This window comes from Scylla paramamosain, chromosome 16 (genome assembly GCF_035594125.1).
Source record: "Scylla paramamosain isolate STU-SP2022 chromosome 16, ASM3559412v1, whole genome shotgun sequence".
NCBI lineage: Eukaryota > Metazoa > Arthropoda > Malacostraca > Decapoda > Portunidae > Scylla > Scylla paramamosain.
In genome coordinates, this window is record NC_087166.1 from 21,014,107 (window position 1) to 21,023,765 (window position 9,659).

Below are 9,659 nucleotides of genomic sequence, written 5' to 3' on the forward strand. Positions count from 1 at the left end.
GGTCTGGGGTGGCTATGAGGTCTGTGGATGGTCTGGGGAAGTTCTGGGGTCTGTGAATGGTCTGGGGTGGCTATGGGGGTCTGTGAATGGTCTAGGGTGGCTATGGGGGTCTATGGATGGTCTGGGGAAGTTCTGGGGTCTGTGAATGGTCTGGGGTTGTTCAGGTGTCTGGGGATGGTCTGTGGATGGTCTGGGGAAGTTCTGGGGTCTGTGAATGGTCTGGGGTGGCTATAGGGGTCTGTGAATGGTCTAGGGTGGCTATGGGGGTCTATGGATGGTCTGGGGAAGTTCTGGGGTCTGTGAATGGTCTGGGGTTGTTCAGGTGTCTGGGGATGGTCTGTGGGTGGTGTGCGTCATGGCGAGGTTAATTAGTGATGATTATATTTTCGTTTATTTTTATAAGGTTTTTGTTATTAATTTGTGGTATTATTTTAGATGGTCATAATGCTCTACACATTTATAAGTATTGTTTTTTTATTACCTTTATGGATATGAGAAACTTACTTTGTCGAAGTAAGGCTCAACTGAGATAGGTGAAATATTCGAAAAAAAAAAAAAACTCAAAATTGAGATCTGAAGTGTACATATATGTGGCAACACCTAAGAGCGTGATTTAAATCACGTGCGAACTTTATGCCCCCCCACCTGCCATTTAAAGGGAAGGGGGCGTAACCGTTTAAAGGACTCGCGCAAATATGGGCCACGTGCTTCTGTATGTAGATCTTTTTTTTTTTTTTTCGTGTTTCAGACTTTTATGTGAGTGACATTCTAGAGACATCTGGCAACAAGTCTATGGTGCCTCAAAGCTTTCGGGCACCATCCGTCACTCTCAAGGTGGCGTCACACAGGGAGATTCTTCCCAGCATGATACCCGCTTTTGCTGGTGAGAACCGGCAGTGCAGCAAGGTTGGCATCACACAGTGACACACACAGGTCCGTTGTATTGACGCCTCGTCATTCCAACAACAAACTCCAAGCCAGCATCTCTTCAGCTACTATTTTGCCTTAATTATTCCAAAAGTATATGTTATTATATACAACTGCTTGTTATTTTTTAATGGGTTTCGATTTGGTGATGGAACAAGGACGCTGTAAATCTTTCGCTCCACTTAGCAGCTCATTAAGGCAGCGCGGCTTTGTCTCCACACGCTGCGTCCTGTTGGGGGTGGCCATGGTCAGTCACTCCGGGGTTGAGGTGGCAACAGCATGAGCAGGCCTTACAGCCAACACCCCGAGTACCAATATTAAGGATGTGGATGAGTCCTAGTGGGAGCGGAAAGGCAAAGAATTAAAAGATAAGTATGGTAAACCAGTGGGTACATCGATTGGGAAGCGCAGCAAGAATGAAAGCAAGTAAGTATGATGTGTTGAGAGAAGTGTAGAAGAGTGTGGCTGTGCCATATATAATGTATGGTATGGATGTTATTGCATGGAATAAAAGTTAAATTGATAAGTTAGAAGTGGGCCAGAATAGAGTAGCAAGGATGGCACTGAGTGCAGCGAGGTGCACAGCAGTTGAAGTCTTGAGAGGTGATATGGGATGGAGCACCTTTAGGGAAAGATTCACAAAAGCCACACTTAGGTACAATATTAGGCTTGAGAGAATGGATGATGCAAGAATAGCAAGGAAGGTGTACCTGTGGAATGAAAGTGGAAGCAAATGGAGGAAGAGGTGCATGAGAATGACAGACAGGAATGGATTGCAAGTTGTGTGAGTGATAAGAATGGCTGGGAGGAATCATAATGAGCATGAATGGGTGGTAACAAGAGCAGAGTAGGAGCTGAATGGGATGTGAGAAAATGGAAGAATGAGATAGACAAAGAAATGAAATGTGTGGGACTGAATGAATAGAAGAATGAGATGGAAAGAAAGAAGACCCTAGAATGGTACAAGGAGAAAGAGGCCCCCGAGGTATGAAAGGTGGTATGATGGAAGCCTGGGCGGTAATCTTCTCTTCCGAGCGAGGGCTAAGTGTATGGATGTGAATGCAAGGAGTTACAGGTGGTCTGAGTCCCGCAGCAAAGTGTGCCAGATGTGTAACATGGGAGAGGATGAGACGGTAGAACATGTGGTGCTGAAGTGTATGAAGTATGCCAGAGACAGGAATGAGATGATGCAAGTGATACTGACTGAGTTAGGGCATGATAGGAATGAAAGAGTGGAGAAGACAGGAAAGGAATGAATGATGATGTTGTTGGGATTGTGTAGAGAGGCGAATGAAGTGATGATTGAGGCGGTGAAAGAGTTTCTGGAGAGAATGTGGCGTGCCAGATATATGAACAATTAGGATAGAGGATGCTGTTCGTTTCTCATTTTTTTTTTTTTCCCCTTCTACAGGAGTTCCCGATCCAAAGGCCTGGCTCAGGAGTTATCCTGTGCCACTTGCACCATCAAGATCAAGATTAAATTAGTTTGTACAAGTACAAGTAGTGAGGATGTGCTTGCAGTAAGAGTGGAATGCATGGATGGTCGTGGCAGACCAGAGAAGGTGGTACTGGTGGTAGCGTACATGACTGTCATGGGTGAAAGAGCAGAGAGGGAAAATAGGAGGAAGTATGACATACTTAAGAAAGTTGTGAGAGAGCATGGAGAGGAGAGAGTGCTAATTATGGGTGACATGAATGCACATGTGGGAGTACTGGGGGAACAGGTGAACAGGAATGGTGAAATGCTTGAAGAGTTTGTTGATGAACTGGAGCTGGAAAATCTGAACGTTACTTTGGCTGAGGGGCGTGTGACTTGGAGTGCAAGAGAGCAGGAATCGGCAATTGACTAAGTGTTGGTGAATGGAAGGATGCGTGAAATTGTGTCGCATATGTGGATAGATGAGGATGGCTTGGTTGATATTGTGTCTGATCACAATATGCTGGTTGTGGAGTGCTTGATGCAGGGTGGGAATGAAGTGAAAGTGGCAAGTAAGAAAAACAAGTGGAGACTGAGAGATGTAGGGTGGGAGAACTTTGAGGTTGATCTGAGTGAGAGAAGCTGGGACGACGAAAGTGTGCATGACATGGAGCATCTGAATGAGAAACTGGTTGAGGACGTGAGGGGTGCTGCTGAGAACCAGATAGGGTTTGTGAGAGTAGGTAGAAGGAAGAATATATGTAAACCATGGTGGAATGATGAAATCAGAGCGGCTAGGAAGGAGCGAAAGAGAATTAGTAGACAGTGTAGATGGCTGAGGAAAAAGAGGCATGAAAGCGATGAGGCAGAGAATGAGTATCAGAATACATGGGCAGCGTATGTGAAGCAGCAGCGGTTGACAAGACGAATGATAATGAATGCTAAAGTGAAGAGTGAAAGGAGTGTGATTCTCCTTTAAGGGAGAAAGGTATGGAGGGTGGCCATGAATGGTACAAGTTCATGAGAGGTGAGAGTATGTCAGGCAGTGTTTGTGTGGAGAGTCTAAAAGTGGATGGTGTAGTTATAACAGAGAAGGAGGGAACCAGGGAGGCAATCAAATGGTTCTGGGAAGAAGTCGGTGGGATAGGTGAGATGTTTAGTGTGAGAGAAGGATGTGTAACATTGGAAAGGAAGAATGCAGATGAACTGGATGAAAGAATCATTAGGGAGGAAGTGGAGAGGTGTGTGAGAAGGCAGAATAATGGCAAGGCAGCAGGTCCAAATGATATACCGTATGAGTTCTACAAGAATGGTGGGGAGGTAGTGATAGATAGAATGACTGAATTATTCAACCAAGTATGGGATGAAGAGAGACTGCCAAGAAAGTGGAATGAGAGCCGAGTGTGTCTGTTGCATAAGGGAGGATTTAAGAGTAAGAATGAGCTGAAGAACTATAGGCCAATTACATTCATTAGTGAATACAATAGGTATAGTTTTCAGCGCAGTGTTGAATGAGAAACTGTGTAAATAGATTGAGACAGCTGGAGTGCTGGTTGAAGAACAGAATGGTTTTCGTGTGAATAGGAGAGCTGAGAACAATATGTTTGTGGTGAATGAAATGATTGAGAAGGGAAAGAAGGATAGGGGTAAATTGTACCTAGGTTTTCTGGATATAGAGAAAGCTTATGATAGAGTGAACAGAGAAATGCTAGGTAGAGTCTTAGAAATGATTGGATTGAGTGCAAAGATAGTTAACATCGTGCAAAGTATGTACATGGACACAAGAGCTAGATACAGACTAGGAGACATAGAAAAAGACCAGATGAAGAGTGAGAGAGGAGTTAGTCAAGGCAGTATATTGTCACCAACCCTTTTTAGCCTGTATACAGAGCAGCTAGCAGCCAGGATGAGAAAAATGAATGTAGGGATAAGTGTGGAGAATGATAAAGTATGCTTCTTTATGCAGATGACGTAGTTGTTACGAGTGAATCGGCAGATGAGCTTCAAAGTTTGTTGAATGTAGTGGATGGCTATGGAAAAGACTTTGGAGTAAGGTTTAGCATTGAGAAAAGCAAGGTAATGATTGGGAATAGTTCAGAGGATGAAAGTAATGTGGTATGGAGACTTGAAGAGAATGAGTTGAAACAGGTGCAAGATTACAAGTACGTAGGGATGTGGACGACTCCTAGTGGAAGTGGAAAGGCAAAGAATGAGAAGATAAGTATGGTAAACCAGTGGGTAGGTCGATTGGGAAGCGCAACAAGGATGAGAGCAAGTAAGTATGATGTCTTGAGAGAAGTGTGGAAGAGTGTGGCTGTGCCAAGTATGTTTGATATGGATGTGCTTGCATGGAATGAAAGTGAAATTGATAAATTAGAAGTGGGCCAGAATAGAGTAGCAAGGATGGCACTGAATGCACCGAGGTGCACAGGAGTTGAAGCCTTGAGAAGTGATATGGGATGGAGCACCTTCAGAGAAAGACTCACAAAAGCCACACTTAGGTACAAGATTAGGCTTGAGAGAATGGATGACGCAAGAATAGTAAGGAAGGTTTACATGTGAAATGAAAGTGGAAGCAAATGGAGGAAGAGGAGCATGAGAATGACAGACAGGAATGGATTGCAAGTTGTGTGGGTGATAAGAATGGCTGGGAGGAATCAAAATGAGCGTGAATGGGTGGTAACAAGAGGAGGCAGAGTGGGAGCCGAATGGGATGTGAGAAAATGGAAGAATGAGATAGACAAAGAAGTGAAATGTGTGGGGACTGAGTGAATGGAAGAATGAGATGGAAAGAAAGAAGACCCTGGAATGGTACAAGGAGAAAGAGGCCCCGAGGTATGAAAGGTGTTATGATGGAAGCCTGGGCGGTGATCTTTTCTGAGCGAGGGCACAGTGTATGGATGTGAATGCAAGGAGTTACATGTGGTTTGAGTCCCGCAGCAAAGTGTGCCAGATGTGTGACATGGGAGAGGATGAGATGATGGAACATGTGGTGCTGGAGTGTGTGAAGTATGCCAGAGACAGGAATGAGATGATGCAAGTGATACTGACTGAGTTAGGGCATGATAGGAATGAAAGAGTGGAGAAGACAGGAAAGGAATGGATGGTGTTGTTGCTGGGACTGTGTAAAGAGGCGAATGAAAGGATGATTGAGGCGGTGAAAGTGTTTCTGGAGAGAATGTGGCATGCTAGATCTAGGAACAATTAGGATAGAGGATGCTGTTCGTTTCTCTTTTTTTTTTTTTTTTTTTTTTCCTTCTACAGGAGTTGCCGGTCCAAAGGCCCGGCTCAGGAGTGATCCTGAGTCACCTGTACTATCAAGATCAAGAACAAAAGTAATAAATGGCAGTTTTTGCTATGTCTTGTAGTATTTGAAATCAAGAAACTGTTCAAAAATCGAATTTTGGACAGTAAGTGTGAGTATTTTTTGTTTGAAGTCCGAATTGTTCGGAAATGGAAACATTCGGTAACTGAGGTTCCATTGTATATTCATGACAAATAATATGTGAGGAAAACTAATTAAATCTGTAGTCATTATATTTCAAGATGATTCTTCACACAAAAAATAACGACCTTGCCTTTATGTGGAGTATTGTCTAGATAAACTATCTAAAGAGGCGTTTGAGTAAACCTTGTTTGAAGGTTGAATCTTGAATCTCTAAAACCAAAGCTACCAGAAGTACTGAAAAATTACTGAAGTTATCTATTTATTTATTTTTATTTATTTTTTTTTTTATTGTTAAGAAGTATTCATATTAATATAATTTCTGTAGGTTTTCTTAAATTCGAAATTCATGTTTTTTTTTTTTTTTTATTAAAACTTTACCAACTTACAAGAGTTGGATCAATTAGTTTAAAAACATACGAAATCCATGCATTTTTTTTTTCAACAATCTGTAATTTGTTCGTATGTATTCAACAGCAGGATATAATTATAGTTATAATTGTAATTTTGAATTATTAAAAGTGAATAATTGTAATTGTATTTGGCAACTTTTCCACCCTTGTTATTGCAATTGTAATTGTACTTAATGATAGGGCTGGTAATTTTAAATGTAACTGACATGAAGCATATGTAATTACTCCAAGCATGGACCACTCTTTGCTGTGATTATCTATCATAATTTATGGATATTGATTTTTCTTTTTTTTTTTCAAATTCATAGGAGCAACTTTTGTGTAGTAAAGAAAACACTATTTTCTTAGATTTTTTTTTTTTATGTATGAAATATGAGTTATGTGTTTTTTTTTATTTTTATTAATTTACTTTCAGCAAAGGGATTTTTTTTTCAGATCTTCTCAATAAATGTATGTTTAGTATTTTTCTCAATTATTTTCCATTGTGGTTCCAACTGAACCTACGATACCATAACGGTCAGTGAAAAATAACGATACCTACCTACGTCTAGCTAACCTTTTCACTCTACTGAGCGAGACATTTATGACGTATAGGAGGCTTTGTATTTGCTCAAGCTACTTTAGCAGAAGGCAAGCTTGCCATGCTCCTTTCTATCCTCTTTTATATTCAAATTTCCTGAATAACAAGACTGTCCTGTACAGTGAGGTATTACATGGATATACTTTTGTTACTGGAAACAAGACATTGAAAATATTTTGGATATCTGCATTTCAAAACTTTGGTAATTTTCAGCAAGTTACCAGTAAGCACACCTGACTGCATTTTTATCATAAACAAACTCAGCTTGATCAGAAAGCCCTAGAATTATCCTTATTTTGTTAAAATCTATCAACATACAGCAGCTACAATGGATTCAAAATTTGGGGGGAGTCAAAAAAGAAAGTGGTCCTTAAGAGGGGATTACAGGGATCAAAAATTTTAAACCTCATATTTTTTTTTTTTTTTTCCAAATTGTTCACAAATTAATGAGATACAGCAACAAAAAAAAAATCTACTTTAACAGACAAGTCTAATGGGGCTTACTTTTTGTGACATAAGGCACCACACTGTATAGTGCTGTAGAGACTAGAATTTTTTTGTAACATTTGCATAAACGCATGGTAACTGTGGCAGAGAGATCCTTTGTAGACGTCCTTTTAGAAATTAAACAGCTCACACAGGGGAACTTCTGATCTCTAAAATTTCTGATTGTGGCAAAGCAAACTTAGTAAAGTTCAATGCCTCCATCTATTAACTCAACACATTCTTCCAGGTAACTATCCTCTCTTCTTCACTGACACCCAACTCTTCCCCTCTTCTACACTGAACATCCTTGGTCTGTCCTTTACTTATAATCTAAACTGGAAACCACATCTCACCTGTAGCTAAAACAACTTATATGAAGGTAGGTGTACTGAGTCATTTCCGAAAGTTTTTCCCATCCCTCCACTAGCTGTTAACTCAGTACAGAGGCTTTACCCTTTATTTATGGAGTATGCTTCACACGTTTAAGGAAGATCCACTCATACCGCTATTTTAGACAAGGTTGAATCAAAAGCTTTTCGTCTTTTCAATTCCTCTCCTCTGACCATCTTCAACCTCTCTCATCACAGGAATGTTGCATCTCTTGCTATCTTTTACCACTATTTTCACGCTAACTTTTCTTCTGATCTTGCTAACTGTATGCCTCCCTTCTTCCCACAGCCGTGCTGCACAAGACTTTTTTCTTTCATCCCTATTCTGTCCACCTCTCTAACCCAAGAGTTAACCAGTATTCTCAATCATTCATTCCTTTCTCTGGTAAACTCTGGAACTCCCTGCCCACTTCTGTATTTCCTCCTACCTATACAGTAAAATCCCTCTCATCCGGCATTCGAGTATCCGGCAGCTTCAAGTATCCGGCACATTTTTCCCCGAGCCTTTAAATCAATAAAAAATCAATGTGTACTCATAAAATCGATTAAATTATGATTAATTATGAGGAAGGCACAATCCCCGAGTTCCAAAAAGTTTAATGTTAAAGATGCGATATTCATGGGTTCACTTGCTTGGCTAGACGTTAAAAGGCAAACACTGATGCGATGTTGGCACAAATTGTACCCTTTGATGATGTGTGATGATGAGGATGATGAGGAGTTTGAAGGGTTTGTAGGCGGCATGAAAAATTCGGTGGTGAGCGAGCTGAGGGAAAGGGGGGAAATGTGCAACTTAAAGTGACAGATGAAGCGTTACAGGAATGGGTGGACGTGGACGAAAATCAGGCAGTAACATTCACTCTCACAGACGAGGAACTTATCAACGCTGTAGTGGAAGATCATTTAGAGAAAATTAGTGATGATAGTGATGATGATGATGATGATAATGAGCCTAAAGTAACTTGGGAACAGGCTGCGAAACACATAGCTTGCTTTGTCAGGTTTACTGAGCAGTGCACATACATGTCAACCCGAGATGTTATGACCCTTCACTGCATTGAGAATGAGTTTTTGCTGCAAAGAAGAAGGAGCTGCAAACAAGGAGACATTAGAAACTATTTTAAAGTAGCTTGTAAAGGAAAAGAAGTGGGGCAAACAAGTACAGAATCTGATGATGTTGATGACCCGGAGGGTGTTGAATGAGTGGTGTGGGGAGTGAAAAAGTGTCATAAACACTCGTACATTTTCATATCTTTATTGCATGCTATACATGTTGGCTAATATTGAATAAAGCAAATAAGTGTATAGGTACTTTATTTTTGTAACCCATCAACTTATCTATAAGAGGAAAGTAATAAGGAAAATGTTAGTACAGTAGTATTGTGTGTTGGTGAGCGTGAGGTGGCAGCGTGGGTGGCGACGCGCTGCACGGCAATCAGCTGATCTTTGTTATGGTAAGATGCATGAGTGTAGGGTGGTGATTGTGAACATAATTTCACTTCTATTCAAGTATCCGGCATGCTTCAAGTATCCGGCATGTCGGCGGTCCCGTTGATGCCGGATAAGAGGAATTTTACTGTATCTTTGACTCTTCCAAGAAGGTGGTTTCAAGACACTTATCTTTTTTTTTTTTTATTCTTTCTGACATCTGCATGGGAACTGATAAGTGGACCTTTTTTTGTTCATAATTTTTGTTGCCCATGGCCAGTGGCCCTCTTACATCAATAAAAAAAAAAAAGTCATCAAACTTGTCACAGCTGAGAAATGGTACCTTCTGTTTCATTTCAAGTTGATCCATGATGAACTCAACAACAGTTTAGTTTACTGTTACCTCCAGTTTCAGTGTTGTGAAGCAGAGACAAAGAGCTTTAAGTCTTTAAGAGTCTAATTTATCAAAGATGACTCCAATAACAGTACTGTTAATGCACAATGACTAAGGGAATGAGCTCAAAGACTTCTGCCATAAGCATATTCAGTCATCAATGTCATTTATGTTGTGTGA